The sequence below is a fragment of the Dasypus novemcinctus genome, chromosome 16 (assembly GCF_030445035.2).
Source record: "Dasypus novemcinctus isolate mDasNov1 chromosome 16, mDasNov1.1.hap2, whole genome shotgun sequence".
Taxonomy (NCBI): domain Eukaryota; kingdom Metazoa; phylum Chordata; class Mammalia; order Cingulata; family Dasypodidae; genus Dasypus; species Dasypus novemcinctus.
In genome coordinates this window covers 34,940,691-34,958,695 of record NC_080688.1, presented here as the reverse complement: position 1 = coordinate 34,958,695, position 18,005 = coordinate 34,940,691, and the positions used below count along the sequence as shown (strand labels likewise).

General features: G+C 38.5%; 2 pseudogenes; both read left to right on the top strand.

The window, feature by feature from the left end:
• The first annotated feature begins 8,452 nt into the window (after positions 1 to 8,452).
• Positions 8,453 to 10,051, top strand: LOC101447237 (protein Red pseudogene; annotated as a pseudogene).
• A 5,231-nt stretch (positions 10,052 to 15,282) lies between these two features.
• On the top strand, positions 15,283 to 17,657 carry LOC101410724 (T-complex protein 1 subunit zeta pseudogene; annotated as a pseudogene).
• Positions 17,658 to 18,005: the final 348 nt, after the last annotated feature.

Genomic DNA, 18,005 nt, shown 5'->3' with positions numbered 1-18,005 from the left:
AGAATCTTCAGACATGGCAAACACTATTATGAGAAAACTAGAAAGAATAACATATGAGACAAGTCTCGAAAAATTGAAGGGTACTTAATATGGAGGTAAAGTATTTGGCTGTAGAAGAAAAAACATGATGCTAAGAAGGAACCTGATATATGTCTTCAAAAATCTAAAGGCTTGTCTATGGCAGAGGGATTAAACTCTTAATATGTGAACTCAAGAAATGATGGGTAGAAATAACAGGGTGTATATTCTAATTTCCAAAAGATCTAATTGTTGTCTTGGTATATGTGATAGTTAGGCTCATATGTTGAGTTGGTCAGGTTGTGGTGCCTAGTTGTTCAGTCAAGCAAGCACTGACCTAATTATAATGTGAGGACATTTCTTGGAATTAAATCATCAGTGAGTTAACTGCATCTCTGGCTGATTACATTTACAGTCAACTGAGATTGCCTTCAGCTGATTGTGGATGTAATCCAATCAGTTGAAGGCCTTAAAAGGAGAAGTGATTTCAGTAGTCAGAGAGAGAATCCCCATTTTTACTTTAGAAAACCGTCTTCTCCTGGGGAGCTCATTGAGGACCCTCATCGGAATTCCTGGTTTACAACCTGCCCTATGGAGTTTGGACTCATTCATCGCCACTATTAGATGAGACAAGTTCATAAAATCTCATATTACTTACTGATATCTCCAGTAGGTTCTGTTTCCCTAGAGAACCCTGACTAACCCAGGCAACAAGGAATTCCCCATTATGCAGGTGATGAGGCATAGGGAGAGCTCTCTCTAATTAGGACCACCTTAGACATATTTGGGTCTGATAGGAGGTTGGCTGAGAGCTACAGATATCATTTGTCCTAGTTTGCCCTCAACAGTGATGGTTTACTCTTTAATCCAAGTGTGATTATCACTGTGACCCCTTTTACTCTTAAAAGTGTTCCAGTACATTAAATGATCACCTATTTAGAACAGTGATTTCTCATCCCCAGTTGAATATTAGAGTAACCTGGAAAGCTTTTAAAAATCTGATGAGGCCCCCAAACCAATTAAAATAATAATTTTGGAGATGGGGTGCAGGCATCTGATGTTTTAACAGCTTCCCAGGTGATTCTAATGTACAGCAAGGGTTGTTAAGTTTGAGAAGCACTTTCATTCCATTCCAATCTTAACTGAATCCTATAATTATATCTTATGATAAGATATATGGTACTCCACACAAAAAGCAAACCTTGCTGAACTCTGTTACAGGAGAGAAAAACACATCGAAATATAAACTGTCATATATTTTTAAATTCCATCTACATGCTTTTCTTTAAAAAATGAGTCTCTTTTCCACTCCTCTAAAAACCCGATATTTTTAAAATTATATTTTCTCTTATCAAGTGGAAGATTTATTATATAAAGCTTTTATTTTCTTTGAGAAAACCCAAGTCCATGAAGATTTTTAAACTATACTTACATTCTTCCTTTAATGAGATAATTATTTTGTCAAGTATTAGGCTAAGAGGTTTACCATGTGTTCAACATTGAATTAAATTGGTGCATAGTAGATATGGCAGCCATTTAGCTCCCTTATTAGTTTATTAGATTTGCTTCTCTGAAATATTTTACCACTTAGCTATGAGCCTTTGAATTCACTTTAATGAGTCAAGCCCTTTAATCAGCTGCTTCTTGAAAATGGTTTCACTTTTAACCCTAGCCATCAAATGCTTGCAGGCTACATGCTAATAATGTGTTTTTCTTTTGGTAATTCCTTGGAGCAAAAATAAAACTCTCTTCAGTCAATCGTTTTCTTTTAAATGATGAAGATGTATGGTGAAGACTGGAAAACACCAGTTAAAAATTCCAAGACCTGACATTTTTGCAGATATAATTCACCCAAGATTTGTGAAATGTGAACATACAGGAATATATTTCATGAGTTTGATATTATTTCATATACATTTTAAGGAATGTGGAATCTTCTCTTTTGTTTCTTTATGAAACATATTAGGATGCAGGGGTAAAATTATTGGATTTTAAAAGAAGATTAATTATTATGTCTATTTCCCCAGGATACTCAAGAATCTTGTTCACTGTACATGGTATCTTGGACTGAAATGCTAAAAATCCTTTGCTTATTAACATTTGACTTGAAGGTTAGATAATGCAATAGAGAGACACCAACTCTGTTTTTCCTTCCTGATATGAATTATTTGTTCCTGTCATCTCAGGCAGCCACTGCTCCTCATTTTCTTTCTCTATGTGTGCTCATGTATTTCCCCTGCCGTAGAGCTTCAGAAAACACATAAACAGACTGGAAATCACACAGTATAATCATTTAATGAAAGAGACTAAAATTAGTCACTGAAATCACTGGTGCTTAAATAATAACTTCACATGGGTAGGGGATTCCATTCATATTACCTTTCAAATGTTTAATCCTTTTCTGGCTCCCTCTGGCTCTCCTGATGACAGGGTGGATCTTTTCCTATAAAAAAGACAAAAGGACTGGGTGACTATGAGAAAGAGTGGAAAAAGTCATGTCCACATTGAAATTCTGTCTTGCTGCTGTTTGGTGCCAATCAGTTGTTGTAGCTTTTCTACTTGGTAGATTTAAGTAGGTCTTGACAGAAAAACAAAATTAGCATGATGAAAGTGATCAAGTTTACTTATGGGTATTTCTGTTATAGTTGTTTGAATAATATTGTAATCGTTCTTTAGTGTCCAGAGGCCTCTGGAAGGTAATGCAATATGCTTTTGCCTAGCAGTGTTTTACAAGGCGACTCTTCTTTCTTCGCAGCTACTCCTGGACTAAGTAATAAATGCCATTCTTGTTTCCTACCGACACCAATTCTCACAACCTTCTTGCAGAATTTGCTCCTACACAGAAACACATATCCTGGATAGATGAGCCATCTTTATGTTTTGACATTTTCTTTTTTAGTCTTCCAACTGGTCCTTTATGTACATATAAATGTATGTATGCAGGTATGTATATATTTACATGTGTATGTATTTATTTAGGGGTTTTGTTATTTATTTGAATCCCCACCTTATTATGGAGTGTATAAAAGTGGCTTTTGAGTGTACAGAAAATATAGCAAAATCACAGAGGTTAATAATTGCAGTGAAAGAATAAAAAGAAAATGTCGGGACATAGACTGGCACTTTGCATGAGGCTAAGATGTACATAGTCTAATTACCTACAAATTTGTTAATGATTCAGCTATTAATCACACCCCAAGAAGCCAACTTGAAAAGATAAACCTGGTCAGTTACACAATTCAAAGGGACCATAAGATAAAATCCAATGGATTTCTCAAGGGATGTATAACTAACCTTGACACTGAGACACGTCAGTTATATCCCCATGGAGTTTTTTAAAAACTGGGTTTGGTGCACTCTAATAAATAATGTCCTTGGCAGTGCTGTATCCATGGATAATTATTTTTACTTCCTAAACCAAGATTTTCTGAGGTACTGATTTATGGTATCGTTGTTACTATTGATAATGATGTTTCAACATGTTTTAACAATACTGCTGAGGCTTTTTTTTTAAGATTTATTTTTTTTATTTCTCTCCCCTTTCCCCCGCCCCCCAGTTGTCTGTTCTCTGTGTCCATTTGCTGCGTGTTCTTCTTTGCCCGCTTCTGTTGTCAGCGGTAGGGGAATCTGTATTTCTTTTTGTTGCGTCATCTTGCTGCATCAGCTCTCCGTGTGTGCGGTGCCATTCCTGAGCAGGCTGCACTTTCTTTCGTGCTGGGAGGCTCTCATTATGGGCACACTCCTTGTGCTTGGGGTTCCCCTATGCGGAGGGGCACCCCTGTGTGGCATGGCACTCCTTGCGCGCATCAGCACTGCGCATGGGCCAGCACCAGATGGATCAAGAAGGCCCGGGGTTTGAACTGCGGACCTTCCATGTGGTAGATGGACACCCTATCAATTGGGCCAAGTCTGCTTCCCTGCTGATGATTATTAATCACATATCCATTTAACAAATTAAATAGCTGATGTAGAAGGGTCAAGGAAGTGTCAAATACCCTATGTATATACTTTTTGTTTTTGGTCAGGGCAAGTACCTTTCACCCTATTCACATATTAAAGAGTCCTTTGATATATTCGAATACCATCTTTATTGGTGTATACACATAAAAGACCAATATGTAAATTTTGTCACTTGTATTAATGTGATATATAGATATAAAAATTTCCACCTTAATTAACTCTGTTTCAAAGTTTTGGTTTGCATCATATTTACACCATGTAGGAGGTTCTCATTCCCTTTTCAAATTGACAAAACTGTAATGCCAACAGGATTTCTTGACTATTACATGTGTTTTTTGTTGTTGTTGCTGTTTTTTTTTTTTTTTAGGAGGTACTGGGGATTGAACCCGGACCTTGCACAGGACCTCATATGGGGAGACAGGTGTTCAACCATTGAGCTACATCTGTTTTCTTTTTTTTTTTAAGTGGCTACCAGGGAATGAACCCGGGACCTTGCATATGGAAGCAGGTGCTCAACCACTGAGTTACACCTGCTTCCCTAGATGTGGGTTTTGAAAGAAAGGAGTTGAAGATAACTCCAAGGTTTGAACTGAACATTAAGAAGGATAGAGATGGGAAAGAAGATGGGAGACAAGATTTGGGAGGTGAGCACAAGGGTCAGTTTTAGATAAGTATACCATTTCTACTTTTGGACTCTTAAATTTATAACTCCCAACCAGGCTAATAAGTTTAATACATCTCTAAGACATCCAAATGGACATTTTGAGGAGGGAGTTGGGATATGAGAGTCTGGAGTTTGGAGACGTCTGGTTGAGAGTTACAAATTTAGGATTCTAAAGTATATGTGGCATTTAAAGCCATAAAATTTGCGAATGCCTGAGGTTAAGACAGAGAAAAGAAGAGGCCCAAGGGCTGAACCCTCAAGCATTCCACTCATAGGAGGTTGGAAAGTAAAGGACTAATCAACAAACGGGATTAAGAAGTGAACAGCGATGTGCAAGGAAAACCAGAAAAGTCAGGTGTCTTAGAAACCAGATGATCAAGGTATTTTGATGTTTCAAGGAGTAGAAAGTGATCAACTAAAAAGTCAAAGAAGAGGAGGGCTAAGAATTAGCTGTTAGAATTAGCAAAATGGCGATCATCAGTGACAAAAAGTGTTGGTGGAATGGTGGGAAACGCTGAGTGAGTTTAATTGGAGACTGTAAATATCAACAACTTTTGAGGAAGTTTTATCACAGAGGGAAGCAGAAAGATGGAGTTAAAGCTGGAGACAAGAAATGGGATGAGAAGTAAAAACATTTTTAAGTGGGAAAAATCATAGCATGTTTTTATACTGATAATATTAGTCGATAGAGAAAGACGATAGAAGGGAGATTTCTGGAGGATGCCCTTCAGTGAGAGAGAATGAGGTCTACTGGAGGGACTGGCCTTAGAGAGGTACAGTCAGTTCACCTACAGTATAAGGAAGGATGGCAGAGAATGGACTGATGCTTGCAGATCTTTACTGTGGTGAAATATGAAATAAAGTCATCAGGCTTGCCAAGCTTTTTTCCCTTAAGAGTCCAATGAAATGACATGGAAAAGCACTTTGATGTGCATGTAGTGGTCTAAAAAATTATTAATATAAAATGGTCCTGCAGGGAGCCACCCGCTGTGAGACCTATTTACAACCTCCCACAACATGGCGGATCTCACAACATGGGGGAGTTCACAAATCTGCCCTGTCATTTCCTTATTTTTCTCCTCCCTGCTTCTTTGTTCTCCCCCTCCCGCCTCTACTCAGGTGACCACAGCAATACGCATGCGCAAGGCGGGAAACTCTGCAGACCCAGTGCGAACTGTCGGCCAATCCCCTCCTTGGACGTCTGCCACCCACAAGACCAGCCTATCACCTATGTACACGTTCCCTTCCCTCTCTATATATCCCCGTGTTTTACCCCCAATAAATGAGACTTGATCAGAATCCTGTCTTGTCTCCATTCTTCTCTCGACTCCTGCCCCACCCTGCTTCTTCCCACAGGTCCCTGGACTCACCCCCGCCGGACCGGAGCATGGTCCCATTGCTTTTGCTGTTTTGCTCAACGTTTTATTTGAATGCCCTACTTCTCAGTCAGTAATAAATGTCAGAGGGCATCAGAAGCTATATCCAAAGAGTTTTAAAAGAAAAATTGTTTTTCATACACATTTAAAAATGGTTGTTCTAATGCACAATACTGGGCTGTGGTGAACCTACTATGCATGAGTGGATTTAAGATGTGGAATCAGAGTTCCCGAGGATGTTCTTAAGGCCTCTGTGCTTATTATATTGTGTAGATTTGCATCTGCCGTGAACTTGGCTACACAGGTCTAAGGCAACACATGACAGTGTCAGCCCTTGGAAAGCTGGATGGCACACAGGCATTTATACTGGAAATGTAACTGCTGGCTGCTGAGCTGGTCAACTTATTCCAGACCTTGGTCTAAGTGACCTATGAGACCAATGCTCTACTTTCTCTGGCTACTAATTTTTCACCTGGTTATAAATCACTGCCTGCTATTGAGTGAAAACAACAATGGGCTAACATATGTTTGGATTTCTTAATTCAGCTCTGTCTGCAATGTTTCCCTTACTAATCTTCTTTTTGAGAGATGTCTATAGAATTTTATTAAGGAAGGATGGTGTGTCAATTTGAGATTACTTTATGAATCACAAAATGAGAAAGATTATGTTTTAAACTAATTTATTCCTGTGGGCAAAATACCCTTTGATTGCATTAAATTCTGTTGAGGGGTCTTTGATTAAATAACTTAATTAAATCACTTTAAGGCTTTTGATTGGGTCACGTCAGCAAGGCGTGAATCTCCGCCCCCTTGCTGGGTCTGATAAAAACCCAGAGACTCAAAGAGATAGACAGACACAGGAAAAGAAAGCCAGGATGTTTGATTTTGCAACTTGAGAGAGGTCTTGCCCATAGCTGAGCTGGAAAGAGAGAAGCCTTTGAGAGGCTCAAAGAATTGAGGTCCTGAGAGAGAGAGGAGTCCAGGTAAGAGACAAGCCCTATTTCAGGTTTGCCTATAGCAGCAGGAAGGAGAGACCTCACCAGAGATCAGCAGCCATCTTGCTTTGCTATAATACAGCTGAGAAAATGCTATAATGGTGAGAAAGCTCCTCTGATGCTTCCATATAGACATTTCAGAGACCTTGGAACTGTAAGCTTTAATCCCAAATAAGTCCCCTTTATAAAAGCCAACCCATTTATAGTAGTTGGCATCAGCTCCCTTTGGCAAACTAAAACAGATGGGAACTCCAGACAGATGGTATATCAGGCTTGTATATAAAAATGTACACAGAAGCCTGAGTGGTAATATCTTTTAGCTCAAGTCATGTTATTGAGTAAGTTATTTAGAATTTACATATGAGATTAATTAGTTTTCCATCTGGGAAATGACAGCTTGTAGATGAAGATTACGTTACTTTTTTTTTTAAGAACAACAACTTAAATCTGATAAATGTGCATGTCAAATGAAACTTAGATCTTAAGGATGAGCTTTATATATTATTTTCCTGTCCTTTAATACTCTCTATATTAATTGCTATTTATAGGACTTCTTTTATAGGACTTTTTGCATTTACTTTGTTAGAGGGATACTGAAGGTCATGCAAAAAGAATTGACCATTTGAGGATGGCAAATTTACCTTACAATTGTAGTATATATTCTGCTTGCCTGTCTTTCTTCCTTCCTTAACTCTCTAAACCATCTTTTTATTCTGAAGTATATGATATATACTTGTACTATAGTATAACAATCATTTTTGCTTTAGGGAGAGAGGATGATTCAAATTTATATTTGGTTCTATTAAAAGTAAAAGCACTGCACATCATGCACTCTTTGATTTTGGATAATCATCAATTTCAAATTCTGTTGGAAATGGTAAAATGTCGAGTCCCACATTTTTACCATTTCCAAGAGAATATACTTGGTAAATTTATTTCATTGTTAATCTTTTAACTAATATCTTTTAATTGAACTAATCATAAAGGAAACATATCTTTTAAATTCTTGATTACTTTCCTAAAGTTTGCAATTTTTACTTTCATTTTATCACTGATCTATTATTTCCTTCCTTAATGATTATAAAATCACATGTTCACATTAAAGTCAAATTTTAACTGAAAAAATAGTTCACAATTCCAATAACTGGATAAGTTATTTTTATTTTTTAATATTATTTTGTAATCTTTGTGAATATAGTTATGTAGTTGTAATTTTGTGTTCTTTTTCTTTAAGTTTCCTATAATAAGTATTTTAATGTTTCCATAATTACTATTGTTAGCAAATCCATAGTATTCTTTTATATATTGTACTGTGATTTCTTTAACCATTCCCTATCACCCTATCCATTATTGATTTTTTTCCCATTTTTGATAATGCTGTAATGCCTTTGCCTGTTCTTTCCCTGCTGATCTTTTAAAAATTATCTTTGGTAGACAAGATGCCGGAGCAAGATAGCAAACTGTTCTCCAACCCTTTGGCCCCAGATAGCTACGATGTGGATGATCCTCACTCCTTCCACCAATCAAAACTCAGCAATGGAGACTTCAGGAAGCTTTTCATGACCCCAAGGGCAGCACCCACCTTGGCATGTCCCTCTAAGTCATGTCACCATAAGATGCCAAGGGAGTACAATAAGGATGTAGACCCAGCTACAGGAAGGAGGAAAAACAAAAGTTATTATGCCAAGGTACACCAGCAAGAAATTGAGAGAGAGCGGGAGCTAGCAAAGAAGTACCGGGACCGTGCCAAGGAACGGAGAGATGGGGTGAACAAATATTATGAAGAAACTGAGCTGATCTACACCACAGCTAACTACAGAGCTGTGGGTCCCACTGGTGAGGTGAATGAATCAGCTGCAGAGAAGAGAAGACAGTTGATCCAGAAGTCAAAATTCTTGGGTGGTGATATGGAACACACCCATTTGGTGAAAGGCTTGGATTTTGCTTTGCTTCAGAAGGTACGAGCTGATGTTGCCAGCAAAGAAAAAGAGGAGGAAGAACTGATGAAAAAGCCCCCAGAAGAAACCAAGAAAGATGAAGATCCTGAGAATAACATTGAATTTAAAACACACCTGGGTCGCAATGTTTATAACATACTCTTCAAGAGCAAAGCATATGAGTGGAATGAGCTGTTCCTGCCGGGCCGCATGGCTTATGTGGTGGACTTGGCTGATGAATCTGCTGACACGGACATTCCCACCACTCTTATTCGCAGCAAGGCTGATTGCCCATCCACCGAGACCCTGACCACACTGACCACAAATGACATTGTCATTAATAAGCTCACCCAGATATTTTCCTACCTGAGGCAGAGTACCCATAAAAAGAAGCTCAAGAAGAAAGATAAAGGGAAGTTGGAAGAGAAGAAACCTCTTGAGGCTGATATGAACATTTTTGAGGACATTGGAGATTATGTGCCCTCCATGACCAAGACACCTCGGGACAAGGAGAAAGAGAGATATTGGGAAGAGAAGCTGGACCAGGAGAGAGAGGAGAAGAGGAGGCACAGCTACTTTTTGAAGCCCAAAGTGGATGATGAGCCCATGGACATTGACAAAGGACCTGGGTCTGCCAAGGAATTGATCAAGTTAATCAATAAGAAGGTTTCCTGGTCTGCTTGCTGGGAAGGCACTGAATCACTGAAGAAGCCTGAGAGCAATCAGCAGCTGGGAGATTTCTTTGACACGTCCTACAGTTATGCAGAGTGTTACCCAGCCACAATGGATGACAGGGCTGTGGACAGTGATGAGGAAGTGGACTACAGCAAAATGGACAAAGGTAACAAGAAGGGCCCCTTAGGCCGCTGGGACTTTGGTACCCAGGGGGAATACAGTGAGTATATGAACAACAAGGAGGCTCTGCCCAAGGCTGCATTCCAGTATGGCATCAAGATTTCTGAAGGGCGGAAAACCAAGCGTTTCAGAGAAACCAACAGCAAGGCAGAACTTGATCGCCAGTGGAAGAAGATTAATGCAATCATTGAGGAAAGAAAGAGGATGGAAGCTGATGTGGTTGAAGTCAAAAGACCAAAATACTAATCTCCAGTTCCAACTGCAAGAAAAAAATCTCTGCAAGGATGTGTTCCTCACTGCTTTCTTCATACAATTCCCAGAAAGCCTGCAAGGTGTTTTTGTGAATGTGTATAAAATTGTGTAATCATCTAGTTTCATTAAAATTGTTGAACCTTTTTAAAAAAATGTCATTTTTGCAGCCAGAAATAGTGAGGAATATAATTTTATAGTTCCACAATTTTATGTAAATGTATTGATTTTACCATATCACAATTGAGTATTAATACTTTAATTTTTTTTACATTTTAATAGGTCTTATTTTATTGCTGCTTTAGTTTCCCTTTCTTTGAGTATACCAAGCCAAGACCAAATATTTTTTCTAAATTTTTTGTAAAATTTGGGGAAATTTAAATAAGCCCTTTATTTTATATTGGTGCTGATACAGCATTCTTATGTAATTCAAGCATTTTTCAAAAATGATTGTTTTTGGTGTTTACTCTATTTTTTAGTTGTTTTTATTGCATAAATGTTTTAAATATTTTGGGAGTCAAAAATGTCATTCTTCCCTTTGTGATTTTGTTCTGCAAAGGATTGAGTTTTCATTTTAGAAATGAACTTTATAATTGATCACAGAGCAGAGAATAAATTCATGTAAAACTTTTGCAAATCCTTGTTCATGCAGCTAGAATCAGAGTGGTTTATTAGGATGGCTTTCATTGGCCAATTGGCAATTTTGAAAATGGAATCAAATGCTATTATGGGCATTTAAGGTCTGTTTGAAGGTTGCAGGATAGAGTTTTCCTTGGGTTGTGCATCTGTTTTGTTCTTGGTTATAAGCCAGACTATAAGCTCTTCCGGTGGGAAAGGGTGCTCAACAGAATGTGAGGAATTCTCCAAAGGGGAAATCAGTGTTCCAATAGAAAAGGACTTTAGATGTCACACAGTTCCAAGAGACAAGTGTTTACAATAGCACTTTTAAAATAACAAAAAAAGAAAAAACAAAGAAAAAAAGAGAGAAAAAATACAGTAGCACTTTTGCTATAGGAGCTCTGCCTGTTCTCACATGCCAGCCTGCTTCTGATGGAGGAATGGATAGGTAATAATCAGCTGAAACATTAACAAAACCCCAAGGGTGCTACTTTTCCTTCCATTCCTACATTTACCCTTTATTTTGGACCAAAGATGTAAATACTTTTTTGAGAATAAAAAAGGATTATCTATTCAAAATCTTCTCTTTAAATCTATTTATTACTCCAAATAACTATTAGCTGTTTGGTCTGATGACATTAGTAACCCAGGTAATGGAAGATAATTGTTTTAGGGATCATTTCATTCTTTCATATCAGCACCTGGAAGATTTATTACTTTCTACTGTTAGTGTATTTCTATTCAGAGAACAAACCTTGGCTACTGTACTAATTTCCTTTTGCTATTGTAACAGATTATCATAAACTTGGTGGCTTAAAACAATGAAAATGTATTATACTTCTGGAGGTTAGAAGTCTGAAATGGGTCTCAGTAGACTAAAATCAAGGAGTTGGCATGGCTGTGTTACTTCTAAAGGCTCTAGGGGAGAATCTGCTTTTTTACCTTTTCCAACTTGTAGATGCTGCTCACATTCCTTGGCTGATGGCCCCTTTCCATCTTAAAGCTGGCAATGGCTGTTCAAGTCTTTTTTGTATCTTGTTACTCTGACACAGAGTCTTCTGCTTCCCTCTTCTACTTGTGAGGATGCTTGTGATTACACTAAGCCCACCCCAATAATCTAGGTTTAAGGTTAGCAACCCTAATTCTATCTACTACCTTCATTCCCCTTTGCTATGTAATGCAATACAATCTCAAATTCCCAGGATGAGGATATGAATATCTTTGGGAGGCTATTGTTTGCCTACCCCATTATTCACTCATAGGCATCCCCTCCTTGGTGAATATTTGAGACGGCATTGGTGAATGATCTTCCTTTGCAGTTTCATGTGAGTTGCCTCTTATGTTTGCTCATGGCTAGAACTATGGGCTTATGTTAAAGCAGTTCTCCTTTTGGCTGATTTAACATTTATCTTGTTCTTTAGGTTTTGAATATTTGGAATCTGTGAATTCTACTGTCTACTTTGTTTCCCTGAAATTTGTGTGAACCTCCAATAAAGAGCCGTCTATCCCCCAGCATCTTAATTTCAAATTAGGCCTCAGAATTGTCAGCAAATAGGTCTGCTGCTGACTTGCCACAATCCCTGGGTTCCTCGGCTTGCATCTCTGCCTCCCGTCACAGTATAATCTTTTTCTCTTGTTGTCTTCTCTTCCCCTTTCCCCTTACTTCTGGCTTCTTCCTGTGGCATTCTCTGACTTCTGACTTCTCTCTTTGAGGCCTCTCTCCATGGACTAAGGCCCACTCTAAGTCAGTCTGGCCACACCTTAATAGGATCTGAGAAGGTCCTATTCACAAATGAGTTCACACTTTAAAAGATAATGTACCTTCCATGGGTCCTATTTACAAATGGGTTCACACCCATAGGAACATGGATTAAGATTTTTTTTAAAGATTAAGAAAATGTCATTTGTTGGGGCACATGATTCCATCTACCCACAATCCAATTAAACTTGTAAATAAATCCAAAATGAGAGTTTCTGCTTATAATTAAGAGTCACAATTATTTCAAGGCCAAAATCAGCCTAAACCAAGTAAAATCCACATGTATTCTAATTGTTCAATTAACTCTTTAAAAACTATTTGTTCACCAGATTCTGTGATAGACAATGAGATTCAGATAATGAACATGATCACTCATTCAAGAAGTTCACAGCTCAAAATGCTATTAGTAAAATTAATTCAGCAATTTATAACATCTGTGCTGACTGTTTTCCCATTAAAAATACTTAGATTATGATTGCAGTGCCTTTCCTGTAGCACTGCTTAGCCATTGCTACATAACAAGCCATTCTAAATGCATGGCATAAAATACCAGCTATTTATTATCTCTCAAGGATCTGGGAGTTGATTGGTTTCAGCTAGGCAGCCCTAGGTTGGATTCTGTCATGCTGAAGCTATCAGATGGGACTGAGGCTGGAGACTTCCTCACCCACAACTCTTGTTGTTAATGCTGGCTGCCAGTGAGGGCCTCACTCGATTATATTGGCCAGAGTGTGACTTTGACTTCCTGACAGCAGGAAGGCTGGTTTCAAGAGCAAGCATTCCAAGAGAGAAAAAGCCAGATGAAGGCTGTATCATCTTTTAAGACCTAGCCTTGGAAGTCACATAGCATCATTTCCACCATACTCGATTGGTTGAGGCAGTCACAGAGGATTGGTTAAGGCAACCTCAAGAGGAGGTGGCAAAGACTCCAGCTTTTTGTGGAGCAGTGGCAGGACCATGTAGAAAAAAGAGCATATGAAGATATAGTTACAAGTCATCTGTGAAAATCACCACTGCCCCAATGTTTAATTTTGTATATGGTATACTTGAGAATATCTATGCTGCACCCTGAAAGTGGGTTTTACAATGATTCATCTGGCAACTACATATTAGTTTGAAAAGGGAGAGAAATGGGGAAGAAAGACTATGTGAGAGTTTAGGAGTGAATGATAAAAAGGGAATGGAAAGCTTACATCTAAGAAATGTTTTGCTGAAAAAAAGAGAAGACTTTAATTACCACTGGAGATGAAGCACAAATTAGACGGAAGATTTAAAATTAATTCTGGGACTCTGGAATAATAGTTGTGGCAGTAACAGAAGTGAATCTATTGAAAAGTCTGCCTCACTTAATGGGAGGCACATTTTATACAGATGAAGTTTGACATGTGCTTTCAAATATAGATGCTTTATATAAAAATGAAATTCAGGGCTGGACCTTGGGTAAGGCTTGGAGGGGATGGAAGTATGTATGTTGAGATCATCAGCATAAGAAACAGAATTTATCCCAAAAAATAGAATACTTTATCTGAGGGAATAATATAGAAAGAGCTGAGAATAAGCTCCTGGACCAAAGATTGGTGGCTGTCTACAATCAATAATTTTTCAAAAATGTGTTTTATTGGAAAACTGTGCACTGTCTGTAGCATACCTCTCCAAGTTCTCAGATTCTAGCCCTTTATATTGTCTTTGAGTTGTTTTACAACTTAGTAAATTGTACGTAACTGTTAAGTATGTAAATACTATCTATCTTGGGATTTTTTATTGACTCTTCTCTAGGGAGAAAAGGGTTTTGTCCTCATTTGCAATTCATCTCAACATTCCTTTACTCTAGATAAATTTGTGCTGTTTTGACTTTCTCTTTGAACCTGTTATAACATTTGCCTTGTGCCCTCTTACCTTTTGAGTGAAAGTAAATTCTTTAACATGGGGTCATTTTTTAAAAATCTGTTTGTGAACATAAGAGTAATTTTTCTGACAGTTGTCTTAATACATGGTAGAAAGATAATCTGAGTTATGGAAAGAAAGTCAGAAAAATCTAAAAGTTGTGACATAATAGTCAACAAATTGGGCCTAGAGTAAAACAAATATAAAACAAAAACAAAAAACAATCCAGGAGTGCCCTGCCTCTTGAAAACTATGATGATTTTTTGAGCCTCTGATCCTCATAAGCAAAACCGGGAGGTAATGATGCTGACTTTATAGGGTTATATGCAGCTAACTGCAATGGCGGATGCTACTTCACAAATAAGTATGCAGTGTTAACAAGAAATTATGGCCACTGAGCAAAAGCGGGGTTCTTTTCTGCCCCATACATTTCAAATGCTCTATTCCTGAGACACCCGGGTTTCAAAGAGAGAGGGGATTCAAAGACATGAGAGAATTTTATTGCTAGTGCATATAAAGAAGATCGGATAGACTAATAGCCCAAAATCTGTCTCCCTGAACTGCAGTAATTCTGACAGTTTTATAGCATCTGAAGACAGGCAGGCTTATGCTAATGAATACTTGGGATGGGGCTGGCTCAGTTTCCTTCATTAATAAACATTAAGGGGCTGTCCAGTGATCATAAGACTAAAGTTGTAAAACAGGATGGGGGGGGCATACAAAATGGGGGTCAGTCGCAGGTTTTCACAGTCACAAGATAAAGGTCATAGAGTTTTACAATCATTATCAGAAATCAAGGCGTCTAGAGACTAGTTCAGCAAGTTTCAGTAACTACAGGTATTTACTTTTGGCTATTCTACAACATACAAGAGAGAAAAATGGCATCCATATAATGTTTTGGTAATCATAATCATTGGTTAATTCTTAACCCTCGGTTTACACTGGGACCACTGACAAGTAAAATAGAATGGCGGCCTGCATCAGGCATTGCCGGGAGAAGGCAGCCCCCGCCCTTCCTGAGAAGTGTTTGTCCAGAAGGCAAAAACAATTGACCGGTAAGCATTGTCCTAGAAAACCAGTATACCTTACAGGGGTGCTAGTAAGCAACACCAGATGATAAACCACTTGCTGCCCAGTAAAGAGAGAGTTTATCAGATTGGACAAGCATACCATACTAATTTTTATGTAGCTATTCCTAACTTTGCAAGAACCCCTTATATAAAATGGAAACTTAACATCAGCTGATCAGAACATTTCCTCACTCGTTTCTGCATTCACCTTAATACGTGAGTTCATCTTTCTTCCTCCTTCGTTGAGCTCCCTTCTACATGCTGAATGGGGTGCTGCCTGATTACTTAACAAAGCGGTGAGACCCTAAATTGCCCGAAAAGTGTTTGTTGTTGTTGTTAAATCCCTACATTTTGGGTGTCAGAGGAGGGGTGGTGAGCGGCGTTGGGGTTTCCCCGCTTTCTCCCCTGGGTTGTCCTCCCCTAGGTCAGCTAGGGTGGCCGTGAAGACCCTGAACCATAAGGCGAGGTGGCCCGAGCCCCAGCAGCGATGGCGGTCAGCGTTAACGCGGCGGGAGGGCTGCGGGACGAGCTGAGGACCAACCCGGGGCCCAGGGTACCATGAACATGCTTTTTCTGGTGCTGGAGATAACAAGCTTACTAAAGACAGTAATGTACTGCTTCATGAAATGCAAATTCAATACTCAACAGCTTCTATAGTAGCCAAAGTAGCAAAAGCCCAGGGTAACATGACTGGTGAAGGTACACCTTCCAATGTCCTGATCATTGGAGGGCTGCTGAAACAAGTGGATCTCCACATTTCAGGAGGCCTTCATTCTAGAATAATAGCAGAAGGATCTGAAGCTGAAAAGGAAAAGGCACTTTCCTGTTTTTGGAACAAATCAAAGTAAACAAAGAGATGGACAGAGAAACACTTCTGGATGTGGCCAGAAGATAGTATGTAAAGACATGCTAAAAGTCATGTTAATGTCTTAACAGAGGTCATTAAAAAGAAGGACCTAGTACTAATACAGGGCGTCATTAACCGGGTGGTTGGGGGGAAAATACACCAAATGTAAGATATGGGCTATACATAGTAGTAATGTTTTGACAATGCTCTTTCATAGTTTGTAACAATTGTTTCACAACAGTGCAAGGTGTTGGTGATGGGGTAAGTATGGAATCCCACTATGGTGATATGCATATTTGTTTTGTGAGTTTACAACTTTTACTATACACTTATTATTTATGGATGTATGAATGATAAACTTCATTTAAAAAGTAAAACAAAACAAAAACATCCAAGATGAACCTATCAATCTCTTCATGGTTGAGATCATGGGGATGAGACATAAATCTGAAACTGATAACAAGCTTAATCAGAGGGCTTGCTTTGGACCATCGGGCACGCAGCCTGAAATGAAAAAAAAGGTTGAAGATGCATCCTCACATATGATGTGTCATTAGAATATGAAAAAAACAGACATGAACTTTGGCTTCTTTTTTTTTTCACAAGAGTGTGGAAGAGAGTGGAGAAACTAATAAAAACTGAAAGAAAATTCATTGATGATAGAGTTAAAAAATAGTAGAACTGAAAAAGAAAGTTTGCAGTGATTCAAATAAAAAATTTGTTGTAATTAATCAAGCCCTTTCCCTTAGATGCTCTTGCAAAAGAAGGCATAGTAGCTCTGTACAGAACCAGGAGGAGAAACATGGAGAGGGTGACTCTTAACTTGTGGTAGGATAGTTCTAAATTCATTGGATGACCTAAATGTTGACTGTTTGGGGCATATTGGCCTTGGCTATGAGTATACATTGGGAGAAAAGAAGTTCACCTTTGTTGAGAAATGTGACAGTCCTCGTTCTGTCACATTATTGGTGAAATGACCAAATAAACACACACTCACTCAAATCAAAGATGCAACAAGAGATGGCCTGAGGGCTTTCAAAATACTACTGATTGCTGTGTGGTTCTAGGTGCTTATGCAGTGCAAGTGGCAATGATAAAAGCTCTGGCTCAATATAAGCCCAGTGTAAAAGGCAGGAATAACTTGGAGGTCAAACATTTGCTGATGCATTTGCTCATTATTCTTGCTCAGAACTCTGGTTTTGACCTTTAGGAAACACTAGTAAAAGTACAAGCAGAACATTCAGAACCAGGTCAACTCGTGGGTGTAAACTTGAACACAGGTAAGCCATGGTAGCAGCAGAAGTAGGCATATGGGGTAACTATTGGGTAAAGAAATAGCTTCTGCCCTCCTGCACTGTGATTACCACCAACATTCTTCTGGTTGATGAGATAATGCAGGGTGGAATGTCTTCTCTAAAAGTTTGAATCGAAGCTTCCTTTGGATCATCTGAATCATGAAGACTTGACAGAGTGATCAGAAGAATACAGCTATGGAATATTTGTCCAAGCTTCAAATAGCTTTCAAAGGAATTTTCCCCCCATATTAAAACAGGAGGACATTGGCATCTTTTCAAATTATGAAGTTCTGGAATTAAAATTAAAGTTATACACAGAAAATTTGCAGAATGGGAACCTGGCAGAGTTTGCTGATTGCCTTCCAATATCCATTATTTCCTTTGTAGGTGATTGTAGAACCCTGGTTTTTACTTGGAAACATCATTGTCCACTTAAAGTCTGTACCTCCTCACCTCTCTGATCACCCAGGGTAGCTGG